Source organism: Anomaloglossus baeobatrachus, chromosome 1 (assembly GCF_048569485.1).
Source record: "Anomaloglossus baeobatrachus isolate aAnoBae1 chromosome 1, aAnoBae1.hap1, whole genome shotgun sequence".
Taxonomy (NCBI): Eukaryota; Metazoa; Chordata; class Amphibia; order Anura; family Aromobatidae; genus Anomaloglossus; species Anomaloglossus baeobatrachus.
Window position 1 is genome coordinate 741,121,778 of NC_134353.1, and position 19,637 is coordinate 741,141,414.

General features: G+C 44.3%; 1 protein-coding gene across 9 annotated transcripts in view; it reads left to right on the forward strand.

The window, feature by feature from the left end:
- Positions 1-244: 244 nt before the first annotated feature.
- The window catches only part of PITPNM2 (phosphatidylinositol transfer protein membrane associated 2), a 487,362-nt gene continuing 467,969 nt past the window's right edge, over positions 245-19,637 (forward strand). For all 9 annotated transcript variants that reach the window (XM_075322875.1, XM_075322922.1, XM_075322937.1 and 6 more), the window contains exon 1: positions 245-518. The gene's annotated coding sequence lies outside the window, so the exon portion shown is untranslated. The remainder of the gene's footprint in view (positions 519-19,637) is intronic.

The window sequence follows — 19,637 nt, forward strand, 5'->3', positions numbered from 1 at the left end:
GAGTAGGAAGGGGTTAATAGCTCACATATGCACCTGCTTGTTGCTGGTTAGAATGCTTTTTTGACCTGACAGGTTCCCTCTAAGGTTCCTAAAAAATCAAGCTACTTGTCTAGCTATAGGTGTCGCGCTGAGCAAAGCTCTGTGCAGTTCCTATCTTTGTCCAGCAGGTGGCGCTGTAGCCCTACTCCTAGGCCCGCACCCCTCCCCAGCCTCAGTGAGGGAATGTGATGCAGCCTCCGTGTAAGCACAGTGGGCCAGGCTTCCTATTCATACCGAAGCTGTCAAACCAGTCCCCCGTGTCCGAATAAACCGCGCTTCCTCTCCCAAAACACGGCAGCGGGGGTCGGTATCCCGGGTGTTATCACTGGCTTGCAATGCGAGCGTCCCCCGGTAGGAAGGAGAGTGTAATGCCGGAGGCCGGTGCTGCTTAGCCGGTGCTGCGGGATGGGGTGCACGGATTTCCCTGGTGTGTTCTTACCGTGTGTGCAGGCCTGTGTGTGAACGGATACATCCCCGAGGTAGGTGCATCCCTCCTTTATTGTGCCCGTCCGCCCCCGGCCTCATCACATCCTAGGTAAACATGGTGCAGCATGGCTGGCATCTCATCCCTGCCATTATCTGGATGCCATGATGTATGTGCCCAGGCTTCTTTACATAGTGGCCACATATAATGTAATGCACACATGCATAGCCTGCATCCCTGCATATAGTGCCAGCCAATACATGCCATCCACATTGTGGCTAGGGTTTCTGCAGATTGGGCTAGCGCACTGATGCCCACAGCTGTCAATAATACATGCCATCCACATTGGGCTAGTGTACTGATGCCCACAGCTGACAGTAATACATGCCATCCACATTGTGTCTAGTGTACTGATGCCCACAGCTGACAATAATACATGCCATCCATATTGTGGCTAGGGTTTCTGTAGATTGGGCTAGCGCACTGATGCCCACAGCTGTCAATAATACATGCCATCCACATTGGGCTAGTGTACTGATGCCCACAGCTGACAGTAATACATGCCATCCATATTTTGGCTAGGGTTTCTGTAGATTGGGCTAGTGAACTGATGCCCACACTTGACAGTAATATATGCCATCCACATTGTGGCTAGGGTTTCTGTTGACTGGCTACTGCACTGATGACCACAGCTGTCAATAATACATGCTATCCAGATTGTGGCTAGAGTTTCTGTAGATTGGGCTAGTGCACTGGTGCCCACAGCTGACCGTAATACATGCCACCCACATTGTGGCTAGGGATTCTGTAGATTGGGCTAGTGAACTGATGCCCACAGCTGACAGTAATACATGCCACCCACATTGTGGCTAGGGTTTCTTTAGCTTGGGCTAGTGCACTGATGCCCACAGCTGTCACTAATGCAATCCACATTGTGGCTAGGGTTTCTGTAGATTGGGCTAGTGTACTGATGCCCACAGCTGACAGTAATACATGCCACCCACATTGTGACTAGGGTTTCTGTAGATTGGGCTAGTGCACTGATGCCCACAGCTGTCACTAATGCTATCCACATTGTGGCTAGGGTTTCTTTAGATTGGGCTAGTGTACTGATGCCCACAGCTGACAGTAATACATGTCACCCACATTGTGGCTAGGGTTTCTTTAGATTGGGCTAGTGCACTGATGCCCACAGCTGACAGTAATACATGTCACCCACATTGTGGCTAGGGTTTCTGTAGATTGGGCTAGTGCACTGATGCCCACAGTTATGAGACGACTGCGAGTCCTCTGTAGAATATTGTATTTTGTGTCTTTTCTCTCTGATGTGAAACCTGCAGCCATCTACAGACGTATTCTATTGCTTTTTTACGATCGCGCCAACACATTCGGCTCTTCTGTGTGTAGAATATTGATGTTATATAAGGGACATTAATAATCCTCCTTGTCCGCGGAGCCATACAGTTCCTACATAGGTATTTAGTGCTCCAGTTGCCAGGCAGTAAGTCGCGGAACTCTCCGGATTTCTATCTTCTCGTTTTCCTTATATGGTTTAAACAGGTTCATAAATTAAAGCACAAATGGAAGTAAATGAGAATAATGGGCAGATTCCCCATCCCGGCTACAAGCAGAGCGTCTCTGATCCTGGAATTCTTCTCTGATCCTGTGACGTCTGTGGAGCATCATAACAAACGGCTGATGATAATGTGTTTAGGGTTTCTCCTCGTACGTTTTGTGGTGGGCTGGCATGAATATGGTTAGAGGCATATAGTCATATCTGTGGTTGTGGTCATCATTTAGGCTCCGATCTTGAACCTAAATCCTCACCGAATCTGTAAATTCTATAAGTAATGCAAACAATTAGGGTATTTTACTACATCTCAACCTGCATCGGAATAATTCTCTGTTTTAGAAGTAATTTTGAGGACGATTCTTATCTGTTTAATGGCTTTTGCTTGTCGTCCGTCCATACTGTGAGCTGTGTATTGTAATGGTAGATTTTTTTTTTAACTTGTTGCTTTTATTATTGTTTTTCAATTTTTGGAACATATTTAGCAGTATTAGTGTTTAGTAGATAAAATGCACAATAAATATGAGGCTGGATGAGACCTTTACACGGACGTCTGTTTTCGTATGTTGCCATTTTACCATCTTTCGAGAGACATCACAATTTTGAGGGAGCAGTTGGCTTGAATTTAGCTTTCATTGTGGCAAGAGATAAGTAGAGACTTGTCCTTTTGGGTTCTCAGAAGTTTCTAAACTAACGGTACAGAGCACTCGCTTCGATCTAATGGCCTAGATGAAGCAGAATTGTTGATGGATGCTTGGTGTCCTTCCAGCAAACTTCACAGTGTGTTATTGACGTGCGGAGGGTCATAAGGACGAATCCACGTTTATTCAGCTGAACGCAACATCCCCTAGGGAAAAACTGAGACTTGCTAAAAATAAAAAAGTGCAAGACTTCTGCTACATATTGCACCAAAAAAGTAAAGTCTGTGGCAAATGTATTCTTTTGGGTTGGTTTTTTTTTTTTACACTACAGCTGTTTTGACATTGAAAAATTGTCTAATACAAGAGGAGAAAATTAAGAGTTGTTGGTGTGAGCGAAGCCAGCCAAAGGGTAGTGCCAGCCAAAGGGTAGTGCCAGCCAAAGGGTAGCGCCAGCCAAAGGGTAGTGTCGCCAAAGGGTAGTGCCGCCAAAGGGTAGCGCCAGCCAAAGGGTAGCTCCAGCCAAAGGGTAGCGCCAGCCAAAGGGTAGCGCCAGCCAAAGGGTAGCGCCAGCCAAAGGGTAGCGCCAGACAAAGGGTAGTGCCAGACAAAGGGTAGTGCCAGTCAAAGGGTAGTGCCAGCCAAAGGGTAGTGCCGCCAAAGGGTAGTGCCAGCCAAAGGGTAGTGCCACCAAAGGGTAGTGCCAGCCAAAGGGTGGTGCCAGCCAAAGGGTAGTGCCAGCCAAAGGGTGGTGCCGCCAAAGGGTAGTGCCAGAAAAAGGGTAGTGCCAGCCAAAGGGTAGTGCCAGCCAAAGGGTAATGCCAGCCAAAGGGTAATGCCAGCCAAAGGGTAGTGCCGCCAAAGGGTAGTGCCAGCCAAAGGGTAGTGCCAGGTGCCTAAAATGCATACTAAATTAACCATTCTGATAAATTGTGTGCTAAGTCCACTTATTTCAACTTACGATATGTTAACCCATCACATTTGTAATGTAAACCTCACCGTAGTGTCTGATCTGGAATATAACACATCCCACAGGGGTCCAGTGGATTCCATTTACTTTTGGGGGATATTACGGTGTCCGTCTTTTTGGTGGTGAGAAAGGGTCTTGTATTGAGTTTCGTCCTATTAAATTTGAGGCAATTTTCTACACATGCATGACCCGAACCCACCATGTTTCATGAGCCTACTAGCAGAACACACATGGCTTTGCTCTTGAAAACTGATGTTATATTGTTGGCTACTCTTGCTAAGGTTAAATGTTCAGTTTCACCCTGAAGTCTAACATTTGTTTTTATTCAACTCTTCTTTTTTGTTAGTTTGGTGTTAACAGTTGTTTATTTTTATGAATATGTCAGATACTACTAAGGCGAACAGTGACTAGTTTTTCAACAAATTTTTATTAAATAGTAAAATTTACTCTGTTTCCTTTCAAGCCAGGACTCGCGTTGTTTACTTCTCTCAGCTGTTTGTGACAGTTTTGCTTTATAATAATAATAATTTTTATTTATATAGCGCCAACATTTTCCGCAGCGCTTTACAATTCAGAAGGGACATGTACAGACAATATGGGACATTCTGAATAACAAAATTCAGATACCAGGAGGAGTGAGGGCCCTGCTCATAAGCTTACAGTCTATGAGGAAATAGGGGAGACACAATATCTTTTCGATTAATTTGCCCAATAGATGGTAGGTTTTTTGGGCGGAAATCTCAGTTACGAAAACTGCCTCACAGTCAGACTGTTCCAATTGTCCATAGCAACCAATCAGGGCTCAGCTTTCACTTTACCTCAGCAGCTTCAATGCTGAAAGCTGCACTCTGGTTGCTATAGGCAACCAGAATGGTGTTAGGCCCTGTGCGCATTAAAAAAAGGATTTCTCTCAAATTTCTCAAGAAATTTCTTGGGAGTCTGAAAAATTAGCGCACCTGCGTTCAAAAAAACGCACCAATAAAGCATGCGTTTGTGATGCATTTTTGATGTGTTTTTTCTGCAGATGGTCCCTGCATATTTTTACCATTATCTATGCCAAAAAACGCAGGTACCTGCAGAAAAGAAGTGACATGCTCATTCTTTTTCTCAAGAAATTCTGCAGAAAGAATTTTCTGGAGAAAAAAAACGCAGTGTGCGCACAGCTATTATTTTTTTCCATAGGTTTTGCTGGGGAATGTCTGCAGAAAGGTTACAACCATTTTCTCATGAAATTTCTGCAGCAAAAACGCAGTGTGTGCACAGGGCCTTATGCGGGCGTCACACGATACGATCTATCGTGCGATCGCACTAGCGATCGTACCCGCCTTAAAGCGACTTATCAGGTTACCCCACCTTAGCGACTATATGGTTGCTGCCCCTTTGAGAGAGACTTTGGGAGCCATGGCCTTAATTCTTTAAGACCCTTTGGGCAAAAACTGTGTCAGCAGCTTTAATACTGAAAGCTGCACTCTGGTTGCTATAGGCAACCAGAACGATTTTCCTGTGAGGCAATCCTCATAAATGAGGCCCCAGTTACTACTTCAGTTGCTATAGGCAACCAGAACGATTTTACTGTGAAGCAATCCTCATAAATGAGGCCCCATTTACTTCTATAGTGGCTATAGGCAACCAAAATGATCTCACTGTGAGGCAATTCTCATAAATGAGGCCCCAGTTACTTGTGCACTGGTTGTTGACAGCCATTGCTATAGTTACAGACTTTAGAGCGATTTATCAGGTTGCCCCACCTTATTGACTATATGGTTGCTGCCCCTATAAGAGCGACTCTTTGGACGCCATCGCTTTTATTCTTTAGGACCCTTAAGCAAAAACTGTGGTTTTGCATTCAACACACAGACAACCATATTCTCCTTTATTTCTATAGAGCCTATATTTGGGGCACCAAATCTCGTGAAGGTGGATATTCTGAGTTTTAGTGTTCGCAGTATTTTTAGTCTGGTCTAAAGCCTTGCAAATTTTACTCAAATGGGGTGAAAAGTGTGGTTTTGTATTCAACAGGCTACTACATACAGATCTTCTTTATATATTTTGATTATTGGTTTTGCATACAGTAGTCAGGTTCCATCTCATTGGAATTGGCTGTAGCATTGGTTCTTGGCACTTCTCATACAGCTTGTGCTCACATTTATTTTGGGGTGAAGTTATCATTTTATTATTCGTTGCCCAAATGTCTTTGTTGCGAACTTGCGACGCATGCCGGTCCAGTAGATAAGACTGTGTTCACACACTGCATATTTTCTTAACCACAAAGATGCAGCGTTTTGGCCCCAAAAAACGCATGGGTGTTTGACGCATTTTGTTCAATGCGTTTTTCAAGTCAAATCTATTGACTGAACGGCTCAAAAACGCTGGCAAGAAAACGCAAAAAGAACTGACATGCTGCATCTTGGGTGTATCTTCAAAGATGCAGCCAAAAAAATGATGCCCAGTGTGGACAGCAAAATAAAAAAGTCCGTGGAGCCTCCGTTAGTAGTCTCAACACAGAAACCAGCCAGATATCCCTCCGGGAAGGACCCAGCCAAGGGGTGGCTCTTTTTAGGAGACCACCATAACCACCATATTAAGTGGCCCTTTTAGTCAATATCCAACTTTTTGACAAGTTTAACCCCTTAACGACCGCGGGCAGTAAAATTACGTCCTAAATGTCATAATGTTACTGCCCGCGGTCTGCCGGCAGCATCATGCTGCGATCGGCACACATCTCAGCTGATTTTCACAGAATCGTTATCTGCTCGTGCCATTTAACCCCTTATATGGCGCTGTCAATATGTGACAGCGCCATTATAAGCGCGATCGCGGTAACCATTTACTTACCGCCCGATACCGGAAGTCACGTGACGGGATCACGTGACTCCCGATAGTTGTCATGGTAGCACAGGGTCATGTGATGACTCCTGTACTACACCTGACTTGCTTTCACTTTCGCTGTGCCAGCGGCACAGCTAAAGAGAAAGAGAGCGTATCTGCTGTTTACAGCCTTGTAGCTGTGATCAGCAGATACGGCAGAGCGATCGGAATGCTGATCGCAATAGCCCCCTGGGGGGACTAGTAAAATAAAAAAAAAAAGTAAAAAAAAGTTTTAAAAAATTAAAAAAAAATTAAAAACCCTAAAAGTTCAAATCACCCCCCCATTCGCCCCATTGAAAATTAAAGGGTTAAAAAAATAAAAAATATACACACATTTGGTATCGCCACGTTCAGAAACGCCCGATCTATCAAAATATAAAATCAATTAATCTGATCAGTGTACGGCGTAGCGGCAAAAAAATTCCAAAACGATGTTTTTTTGTCGCCACAACTTTTGCGCAAAATGCAATAAGAGGCGATCAAAACGTAGCATCTGCGCAAAAATGGTACCGTTAAAAACGTCAGCTTGAGACGCAAAAAATAAGCCGTCATTGAGCCATAGATCCCAAAAAATGAGAACGCTATGGGTCACGGAATATGGCGTAAAACGTGCGCCACTTTTTCGGACAAACGTCCGATTTTCTTTTAACCCCTTATATAAAAGTAAACCTATACATGTTTGGTGTCTACGAACTCGCACTGACCTAAGGCATCACACCCACACATCAGTTTTACCATATAGTGAACACAATGAATAAAATATCTCAAAAACCATAATGCTATCGCACTTTTTTTGCAATTTTTCTGCATTTGGAATTTTGTTGCCGTTTTCTAGTACACTATATGGTAAAACTGATGGTTTCATTTAAAAGTACAGCTCGTTCCGCAAAAAATGAGACCTCACATGACCATATTGACTGAAAAATAAAAAAGTTACGTCTCTCAGAAAAAGAATGGCGAAAAAAAAACGGAAAGCGAAAAATCGGCCGGTCGTGAAGGGGTTAAAGCTATGACAAGGGAAACACCAAGGCCAGGTATCAGCAAAATAGAAATCTCATAGAGTTTGCTGGGAGAAGAAAATGTATGTATTTTGGTGCATCTTTGTGGCCTCAAAAACGCAGTAAAAGATGCATTGTGTGAACATAGCCTGTCTTCACCTTTATGCATCTCAAAATGAGCAATTAGCCACAACATATACAAATTCGTTCAAATGGTTTTAAAAGGGAGTTCTGTCAAGTCATTTCAACCAAAATAGTTCTTTGGAGGCAACATTAATTTTTCTTACTTGGAAGGTTTGAAATCTTCTCTTTTACCATGAATAGGATTTGGTGCGTTGTCATGTGTCACAGGTGATGGTGGTGACCACATTCTCTGACTCCTATAAGATTAGTATTTCAGACGTCATCTATAGGCTCTTCGAGATAATATAGACCTTCCCATAAGATCTTGATGAAATATAACCAAGCTTATAACCTGATTAAACAGCAAATTGCTTACACATCAATTGAATTCTGGAAACCGCTTGCCTCTCCCTCCCAGGTTTGGGTAGCCCTAAAAACGCAAAACGCAACGTGCGCACATAGCCTTACGAACGCTGGCTTATGAACAATCTTGGTCATAAGCTGGAATTAGTTGTACCTGCTGCATTGGTATGAATCTGCTTTTCTCTATGCCTCATTTATTTGTACAGCAGATGCTTTGAGCTCACATTTATAATAAGCTTGTTTCTTGTCATTATATTAACTGTATACACATATTTGTTTCCATTGATTAATTACTAATAATTTAGTACTTTTTATATTTGCTGCAATTTGTTTACAAATACTCATGCCCTTGGGACTGAATGTATAATTAATTCTTACAGGAGTGAAAGGCAGCAGTGATTTTTCACATGGTATTTAAAACATTTTCATGTAACCCAACCCTGGTAGAGCCAGCCTCCATTTCCAGCACAGATTTTTGCAGAACTGCCCCTAAAGCTGGGTTTACACACTGCAACATCTCAAACGACATCGCTGTAACGTCACCGGTTTTGTGACGCAATAGCGATGTTGTTTACGATGTTGCAGTGTGTGAAACCTATCAGCGACCCGGCCCCTGCTGTGAAGTTGCTGGAAGTTGCTGATCACTACAAGTCGTTCAGGACCATTCCTAGGTCCTTTGTTTCCCGCTGTGCAGCATGAAGTTTCAGTGTGTGAATCCTTTTCAGCAACTTTGTTAGCAACTTCCCTTTCAAAAGGCTGCTTATCAACGTCCCCAACAACCAGCTAGGTCGCTCTGCAGGTCCGGATCGCTGGTAAGTTGTTGGCCAGGTTTGCCGGGTTGAACGCTCACCAGAGACTTAGCAGAGACTTATGGAGATCACTATTGCGTCACCAAACCGGTGACGTTACAGCGATGTCCTTTGCGATGTTGCAGCGTGTAAACCCAGCTTAAGAGCCAGTCTACAGATATTATAATGGGTCATAAATATAACAATGGAAACAAAGCTTTATATCTAAACACGTCAGATAAAAATACTGAAGCTTCGTTGTAACATTCTAGTTTCATTATTTGATGGTTATTTATATTGATATGTAGGGGATTAAATGAACCAGGAGTCTGAATTAGAAATGCCCCATTTCTTGGTTCCTTAGGAGCACAGGAAGATCAGAAGGAAAGAAGTGGAGACATTTAAAGGGGTTGTCCAAAAACATCATGTATTTATTTTACCAACAGCTTGCATTGCTGAATAACAGAAATACTTAATCAGTATTCTGCTGTATATATATATATATATATATATATATATATATATATAAATAAAATGTATGTATGTATACATGTATATATGTGTGTGTGTGTGTGTGTATATATATATATATATATATATATATATACACATGTATATATGTATATATATATATATAATGTATGTATGTATAATGAAGTCCTGATGATTTCTAAGCAAGTATGGAAGTGAAATAGTGTTATATTTCTCATATTGTAAAGAAAGGACGCTTTGAAGTTAGAAAAGGTATAATGAAGAACTACAAATCTTATAAGGTTCATGGAGACTCCTGATTATAAAGAGAGATTAGCAGTACATTTATTAGTCTTGAGAAGATACGTCTAAAGGGGAATAGGATTGACAGTGCATTCAGGCGTCCAAACACAGACTGACAGGGACTCTCTTGACTCGAGCATCACAGCGTCATAGAGATAGATGATGCTGTGACGTTTGGGTCGGTACACCTGCTGACTCCGTGTTTTGTAGTCCATGCTCTGTAGTCCGTGCTCTATAGTCCGTGCACTGACCGATTTTCAGAGGCACAGCTGAATGAACCTTAAAGAGATTGTCCACTACTTTTACATTGATGGCCTATCCTTAGGATAGATCATCAATATCTGATCAGCTCCGCACCCCCCATCAATCAGCTCTGGTGGCGGCAGCAGGCAGCTGGAAATACACAGTTCCGGAGCTGCCCCGTTTGCTCATAGCGGCCCTGCCAATTACTACACATCCGCTTCTTATTGATTTGAATAGGAGGTGGATCTGCAGTACCCAGGCTCGACCGCTATCAGTTGATGGGGCAGCTCTGGAATTGAGCATTTCCAGCTACCTGCTGCCATTGCAGGCATCAAGAATAGCGATCGATGGGTATGTGGGGTGTCGGACACCGGCAATCAGACATTGATGACCTATCTTAAGGATAGGCCATTAAAGTAAAAGTAGTGGACAACCTCTTTAACTTGTTCAAGTACATAAATGGTCTATACGAAAAATATGGTCAAAGCTGTTTTATGTAAAATGTCCCTTGTATGAGGAGTTGGTAAGGTTCAATCTGCAGAAGAAACAGTTCGTCTTTGCCATAAGAATTATTAATGTGTCCACCTCGTGAGCTGGTTACAGCAGGAACCATCGAGGATTTAAAAAAAAAGGCTAAGGCTAGGTTCACATTTCTGTTGTTTTGCATCAGTCACATGCGTTGCTTGACGCTTGTGACTGATGCGTTGTACAACGGATGACAAGAATTAGAATTCATTGTCAGACTCCGTTGTAAAAGAGAGAACGATCAGCTGATCGTTCACAATAGCCGGCCGGCTTTTGTGAGCGAACAGATGATCTTCCTGTGGCCGGCTAATGAGAGCGATCAGCTGATCGCTCACAGGAGCCGGGTGATCATCTGATCGCTCACAGGAGCCGGCTTCCGAGTGATCAGCTGATCGCTCACAGGTGCTGGGTGATCAGCCGATCGTTCGTCCGCCGAGAATGTGGTCGGGGGGCGGAGTGCGGGGTGGGTGGAGCCGAGTGGGGCCATGGCGCTGAGGACGTCAGTGCCGGTGACTGCATGGCTTGGGACAGGTGAGTGTGAGTGTGTGTGCGTGTGTACATGCGGAGTGCGGGAGGGGGCGAGACCGAGCGGGGAAGTGTCGGGCTCCCTGCACACGTAGCCAGGGTAAATATCGGGTAACTAAGCAAAGCACTTTGCTTGGTTACCCGATATTTACCTTGGTTACGTGTGCAGGGAGCCAGAGAGAGCATGCGCAGCGAAATACTACGGATTGCGCTGCTCAAAAAACGTTACAGGCTGCGTTCCCCCCGCCCGGCGGTCAGTCATTCCACGACTGATCAGTCGGGCGGAGGATGCAACGCAGCATCATCAGTCACAATCCGCTGCTCATACAAATCTATGGGATCAACGGAATCCGCCAAACGGATTCCGCCAAACGGATTCCGTTTACCAGAGCCGCGGATTGTGACTGATAGAAATTGACGGAAATGGGAACCTAGCCTTAGATGCTTTCGTAGAAGAACATTCTTTTCTGAGTGTTTGGTTCACTGGATCGACAGTTGGGATCAGTAGGGGAAGATTAGTTCTTTTAGGGCTGTCTGAATCATGGTTGTGCATGTGCCCCTTCTTTTTGTCCGTTCCCATCCAGTTGAACTTGACATGCCCACTTATTCCATTACTTTACATCGCTTACCAATTTTTGGGCTTGTATTCAGAGTATTGGATGCTGTGGGTTTATGCTTCAGGTAGGTATTGGATTTTTTTAGTTTTTTTTAATCTTCAAAAATGTCTCAGAAAATATTTGGGTTAAATATTTGAGTATATTTGTGTCTGTGAACCTGCCAAAAGCAAATAAGCTGCGTGAAGCAATATTGCTGAGCAGAACACACTGCATATTAAAAAGTATAGAAGCTAGACGCTTGCCTGTGCACTGTCTAGCGCCACTGAAATAAAAAAAAATGCTGACGTAATAACAGCAGAGGGGAGGATGATTATTTATATAATGGAATCATACAATTGCACTGCCACAATCTTTTAACTGAATGTCTGTGATATAGGGTGGATGGATGAGTGTGAATGTGGCATTAATAGGACAAGCTGCTGTGTTAGAAGATGCTCCTCCAGAACAGACGTACACTGACGGAATAGGGGCCTTTTGTCGTTACATTCTGTATACATTTAGTGTGTATGGCAGGAAAGCTCCCAACATATAAAGTAACGTCCATATTGCTCCATTAGTCACACAGTGTCTCTTTGACCTAAATCTGAATGCTGTATGTTAGTATGACACAAACAAAAGGTATTGAATATCTTAGCATAGTTTTCTGATATACCATCATATGAACTTCAGTAACAAGAAATGTGGTACCCTATACATTGCATCAGTCATAGACAATCAGTAAACATATCCTGCCCTATCCATTAAAGATGCTAATATAGCCTATGCATGACCGATGCTTATGACATTTGCCTAATCATGGCATCTGCCACCCTAAGGTGATAGTGCCAACTGTTCAACAGATACATCATGGAAAACACATGGTACGTCTGTTAAGTGGAACATGTAGAGACAAACAATACACTGTGTTTTCACCCAAAAGTGCACATAGCATCCATAGAATCCACTAACGTCCAGGTTGCGGAGGGTAGAAACAGATTGAAACCAAGGCAAATTGCAAAATTTTGGGTTCACACCGCTTCCTAAGAAACAGTAGTCCTGTAGAAGTTATACTGCGCTCGTGCTTGTTTTCTACTGATGATGGATGCAATGATGTCAAAGCATCCCCACTTATTATAAAGAAAAAAAAACAGAGCTTACCACTGGAGATGAGCGAATCCAAAGTTTGGTGTTCGGACCGAACTCAGATTATAAAAAAAAAAACAGAGTTTGGGTATTTTACGGATGTTGACCACTCGCTTGAGCATCGATGTGCTCGCGTACACTCTGTCCAGTGCAAGACGCTTTCAGTGTTTGAATGGCTCACACGGGGGGTATCAAGAGCTTTAGCGGATGTAGTGTGCATGGTAAAATTAAAAAACCCTGACCACCCTCCCCTGGAAGATTTCTGTTTATGGCTGTATGTGGGCGAAGACCCAAACTGCCCAATTAGTGGCTTCCATTGGGGTTCAGGACAAGTCCGGGTCCCATACTGAACTTTATCTAAAGTCCGTCTGAACCCGCCGAACTGAACTTCCACGGGTCTGCTCATCTCTACTTACCACCCCTTGCTGTTAAATCATGATTGAAAGAGAAATCCCAAAACGGTGGGTGCTAATTTCCTGTTGGTACACAGCAACATAAACAAAACAAGGAAAATCCAGCACTTCCATCTGATAAAATTCAATTCTTAATTCAAAATCCATTAAACCAGAAAAAAAATAAAAGAATCTATGATATTACAATTCATGGATCCTTTTAAATTTTTCTGTTTTAATAGATTTCGAATGAAGAATTCAATTTTAATTGGATAGAAGTGCTGGATTTTCCTTTTCATATTTTGTTGTTTTTTTTATTCTTGCCCAGCCCCATTTATTATATTCTTCTCTCTCCCACTTCCATTAGGTCTGTTGCTGCACTCGGTTCACCACAGCTATCTGCGATGAGACAGATTTTAGTTTATCTACAGAACAAAATGTAACAGGGAACATTAAAGTCGCTTAATCATGTAGCATACGCATAAAATGATCTGAGGAAAATGTCACACATCATCACATAATGACACTTATTTGTGGTGATTGATACAGATGTACCTGAAAATGTCACAGACTCTTTTTTACGCATTTCTTGAACAGTGACTAATTTGTCTTAATTTTTTACTGCAAGTATCAGAATACAACTATGTATTAAGGGGTATTTCCAGGACTTCCAAAAAACTGTGCCTAAGCACTAACAGCTAGGTAGTAGCTACCTACCTGCCTGTCGTGCTCAGCGCCGTTCTTTACCAGCACAGAGCAGTCACAGAACGCTCCTGCCAGTGATTCTGCAGCTTCCGCTGACACCGCAACAACAGAGTGCAGGCTTCTCATCCGCTCTGCTCTGTAGATGGGGCGGGACAGCTGACATCACACTGAATGACAGTTAAGGCCGCTTTACACGCTACGACATCGTTCAAGCGATCTCGTTGGGGTCACGGACTTTGTGACGCACATCTGTCCGCTTTAGCGATGTCGCTGCGTGTGACACCTATGAGCGATTTTGAATCGTCGCAAAAACGTTCAACATCGCTCATCGGTGACATGTCCCCCTATTCTCGATTATCGCTGCTGCAGCTAGCGATGTAGTTCCTCGTTGCTGCGGCAGCACACATCACTGTGTGTGACACCGCAGGAACGAGGAACCTCACCTTACCTGCGTCCCGCCAGCAATGAGGAAGGAAGGAGGTGGGTGGGATGTTACGTCCCGCTCATTCCGCCCCTCCGTGTCTATTCGGCGGCGGTTCAGTGATGCTGCTGGGACGTCGCTGTGACGCTGAACGAACCGCCCCCTTAGAAAGGAGGCGGATCGCCGGTCACAGCGACGTCGCTAGGCAGGTAAGTAGTGTGACGGGTCCTAACGATGTGCGCCACGGGCAGCGATTTGCCCGTGTCGCACAACTGATGGGGGCGGGTACGCTCGCTAGCGATATTGGTAACGATATCGCAGCGTGTAAAGCGGCCTTTAGGGTATGTATACACGATCAGGGTTCGCAGTGTTTTGGACGCTGCATGTTTCAGCAGCATCAAAAATGCTGCGTTGTACAGTACAAGCTCAGTGGATGGCAGCCGCAAGCATGTCAATTTGTTGCTGCGGAGTTGCAAGCGTTCTCGGCAGGGAGAACACAGTGAGAGACCGCAGCTCTCCGAACTCTGATTGTGGGTATGAGCAGCTGCATTCTCCTGTGGAGGAGACTGTGGCTCCGCAGGTCAGGACCTGCCGCGTCCAGGATGCAGCAGATCCTGATTGTGAGCACGTACCCTTAAGCAGCAAAGAGCCGGCTGTCAAGCAGCATGACATCAACTTTCTTGCTATATCTACAAAGCAGCACTAAAAAGAAGCCTGCGCTATGTTAACAAAGCAATTTTATTATGGGCAGTAGAGCATGTGCCAGCGAAGAACAGTGTTGGGCACAACAGGCAGGTAGGTAGTAATTACCGGTCTGTTAGTGTTTAGGCACATTTTGTTTTAAAGTCCCCTATAAACCCCCTTCACTTGTCCGTGCAAAAAAGTAATGTTTTGTGGGCCATTTGTGTATGGCATGAGTGTGCTATTTGTGTGCTAGCCATGTGACATCCAAATAGCACACGGACGACATGAATATGTATATTTACCTGTCTCCGGCGCTGCTGTTACTTTTGGGTCTGCAGTCAGTGTAGTGAATATTCATGAGCATGAGTGGGACCTGGAAGCAAGAACACCACCAGATATAGCAGCTCCAGAGACAAGGCAGTATAAGTTTTTTTGGTTTTTTTTAAGTGACCTGTTTCCTACTGCACGTGTCACATCACTGTGTGGTCCATTTGACATCCGTGCTGCCGCTAGAAAACGGACATCTTGCTGTGTGAAACACACGGTCCGTGTCAAAACACGGATGTGTGCGCAAACCCATTGATGTTAATGAGTCTACGGGAGTCCGTGTCTCCAGTATATGGAAAATGGACGTCACATGTACCGGAGACACGAATGTGTGAAGGAGGCCTAAGTAAAATGGGTTTTCCAAATATGTTTGAAATACTCTATCAATTTTTCATTTGTAGCGTGCAACTGCTTAGACCTCCTCGATCCTGACTAAGGCTGCTTTCACACATCCGGCTTGAGCTGTGCGGGTCAATCCGACTGTGCAAGCTATGCAACGGATGCGGTGAAAACACCGCATCCTTTGCATAAGTTTTTCCCATGCGGCCCGTCCGGTTTTTGCCACTTGCGTCATGCTACTGAGCATGCGCAGTGGCAAAAATCACATGCGGCGGCCGGATGCGGTTTTTGCCGCATTGCGTCGCATCTGGCCGCCATAGGCATGCATTGAAAAATGTGCTGCATCGGCCGAATGCGGCGCGATGCGGTTTTTTTTTGCGGCACGAAAAAACGTGCCAGGCAACGTTCCATCCGGCCGCCGCATTGGCTAAATCTGCCGCATGCGGAAAAAAACGGATGGAACGCAAGGCCATGCGGCACAATGCGGCACTAATTAAAGTCTATGCAGCAAAAACGCAACCGGCAGCAAAAAAAAACGGTTGCGATTTTCCTGCAAAGTGCCGGATTGTGCCGCATTGCAGAAACCGGAGCTGTGAAAGCAGCCTAAGAAGGAGTAAAGTAGTCACTGTGGTTGTTCGCATAAATCAATATTACAAGGAAATATCAGAAAGTTTGAAATATGTTATCACAGAAGTCTCCTTTTTTTTGCTCATCATTCACTCTAAGGCTGTATTCACACAGGACATTTTTGCAGCTATTTTTCCTGACCAAAACCTGATCTTGTGGCAGGATGTATCCAGGGAGTCATCTGCGGTTTTTGTGGCATTTTTACAGCGTTTTTTTCTGTGATGTCAAGACCAGCAAGGGGTTAAAAAGTACCCGAGTGTTGGGCCGGACCTGGATTGACCTGGATACGGCACTCGAGTAGTAAAAAAATAAAAAAATAAAAAAAGTAAAGCAAGCACGCTATACTTACCAGTCTCCGGTATATGCTAGAGTGTATGGGCTCCTTCCAGGTATGACGTCATTTCAACATACCCCTATCACATGGGGGGCAGGGGAACAAAGCATGATATAGTGGAAGGGAGAAAACATCGCCAAGCTGGTCACACCCACTAACCTGGAAGGAGCCCATACATTCTAGGCTCAACCGTACCTGCTCCCGCGGCCCCTCCTACTTCCGATGACGCTCATTAGCCTCATGCATATTCACTGCTTCCCCCCACTGGAGTCTGTGATTGGTTGCAGTCAGACGCACCCCCAGTCTGTGTGACAGCGTCTGACTGCAACCAATCACAGACCTGGTCTATCATACAGTAAAAAATAAATAAATAAAAATTACATAGGGTTCCCTAATGTTATGATACCTAGCACAGATAAAGCCCACGGCTACAGGCTGCAGCCCCAGTTGTGTGCTTATCTTGGCTGTGTATCAAAATAGAAGGGACCCCATGCTGTTTTTTAATTATTTAATTAAATAATTGGAAAAAAACAGCGTGCGGTCTCCCCCAATTTTTTATACCCAGCCAGGATAAAACCCACAGCTTCGGACTGGTATTCTTAGGCTGGAGAGACCAAGCCTAAAAATATCAGCCTGCAGCCACCCATATTTGTTGCATCCATTAGATGCAACAATCCCAGTGCTGTACCTGGCTCTTCCCGAATTGCCCTAGTGCGGTGGCAATCAGGGTAATATTGGGGGTTAATCTCAGCCCACAGCTGCGACTAAGCCCTAGATTGGTAATGACAGGCGTCTATGAGACACCCCCCCCATCACCAAACACCGAAAAAATTCTTTATTTGAAATAAAATTAAAAAAACCCCTTTTTCGACACTTTATTACCCCTCCCAAACACACCTGCAGGTCTGACGTAATCTACACGAGGTCCCATGACGATTCAGCTCTGCTACATCTGAAGATCACAGCGTGTGGCCATAGAACAAGACTGCCCGCTGTGAGCTCCAGAGAATGAATGAGCCGCACGATCACTTCACTCAGGTAATTTCCGGGCACAGCTGGCAATAACCTGTGACTGTAAATAGCCTCAGTGAGGTCACCGCTGAATGCACGGCTTACTCATTATTTCTACACTAGACCCGCAGAGAGGGTCTGTGATTGGTTGCAGTTTGATGCTGTCACTCAGGCTGGGGGCGCGTCTGACTGCAACCAATCACAGATGAAAGCAGTGAATATGTAATGAAGGTAATGAACGGGGAAGTGGAGGCGCCGCGGGAGCGTACCGCCGCGCCGGTGATTCGGTAAATATAGCGCACCTGCTCCAATCCCCCTATCCCCACCACCATTTTTAAGTGGCGCATACCCTGGATCAATTCCCGGCCAGAACCGAATTTTTTATTACCCTGGATCGGGGGGTCTAACCGGGTTATCTGTGAGTTCACTTCTCACTAGGTTGAAAAACCGGGGCAAAAGCGCTGAAATGAGTTGACAAGTTCATTGTTTTTATAACACAGCAAAACCGGAGGTGGTTCACAAAGCCGTCAAGAAAATCCTGGAGGTGTTTTGTGTGTGTGCATGAGATTTCAGAAATCTCATAGACTTTGCTGGGACTGTAAAAAGGAGCATTTTATTAGCATGGATTTTCATAAAACCAAGGCAAATACATAGCTAAAAAACGCCCAGTGTGAACATAGCCTAAGGGAGACGACATTGCAGCTAGCCTCCACCCTGTAGTAGCGAGACCACTGAAAACTGGATTAAACTAGTGAAAAATTCAGGACACCTGACTTAATAGAAACTAATAGTGCTAGGCCCCTCATTTGCACATACGTGACAGTTTATTATAAAAAGTTGCCTGAAATAACAAGTATGCTTTAAGCAATAAAGCAGTTTCACAGTTTTTACCTGCAGCTTTTATTTCTGTCATGAGCCATTCAAAATGAAAATTGAAGGAACTTTCCAATAACTATACATTTTCTAAAGTTTGTTTTTTTTATCTATGCAAATGTTTAGGAGCTGATCTGCAGTACCCAGCAGCGGCTACAACACAGTATGCAGAGCTGTGGTATTCTTCTTCGTGCCATGGTTCCATCCATCTGCTGCCGGAGATGGTAATGGCTGATCAGATGTGGTCAGACTCCCTACAATCTGATATTGAAGTCTTAAGGCTGCTTTCACACATCCGGTTTTTGCTGAGCGGCACAATACGGCGCTTTGCATAGACTTGCATTAGCGCCGTATTGTGCTGCATGGCCTTGCGTTGCGTCCGGTTTTTGCCGGATGCGGCATATTTAGCCCATGCGGCGGCCGGATGGAATGTTGCCTGGCACGTTTTTTTGTGTGGCGAAAAAAACGCATCGCGCCGGATCCGGCGCGATTTCCAATGCAAGCCTTTGGACGCTGGATGCGGCGTTCTGAGGCAAAAAAACTTATCCGGCCACCGGATGCGGTTTTTTTTAACTGCGCATGCTCAGTATCAAGCCGCACCCGTCAAAAAACGGACGGGCCGCATGGAAAAACGTATGCAACGGATCCGTTTTTTTCGCTGCATGTGTTGCATAGTTTTTTGAGCTGGATTGTGCCTGATGCAAAAAAACTGATGTGTGAGAGCAGCCTAACCCATAAAGGGCTCATTAGTATAATTGCACAATATTGTTTTCTGATGAAAAGTATCAGTATAGTCAGCTGCATTTTGTATCTCATCATCTGAGCCTGGTCATCTAGCCATCCAAAGGAAGAAGTATCATATATGCAATAATTATCAATGATATTACAGTGTTGTATTACTGTTTAAATTCATTATTTAAAACATACTACATTGCCCATTTCTTTTTCTTGATCTTTTGGTTCCCTAACAAGTCCTGGATAATGTCCCATTGAGAGGTTTTTTACAATTATTCTTCATCATATTTACTCAGCCAAGACTACTCTGGCAAACATTTGTCACAGCGCGATTAGCAAATATATCTGGGCAATTTGGCTAGTATCTGCATAGGCTGGCAGCTATTGCAATATATGTTGGAAAACAGGTCTCATCGGTCAGACTAAGCGCAGGGAACCATACGGAATTGCAATAAGACATACCTTACTGATGAAAGTTTCCCTCTATTTAGTCTCCACTACAATGTTACGCTATTCCTAGAGAATTGCGTATACTGAGCAGAAGGTTTGGCTTATGGCGAGCCAGAAGGTCAGAACTACACTGAAGTCTGATTGCTCCACAA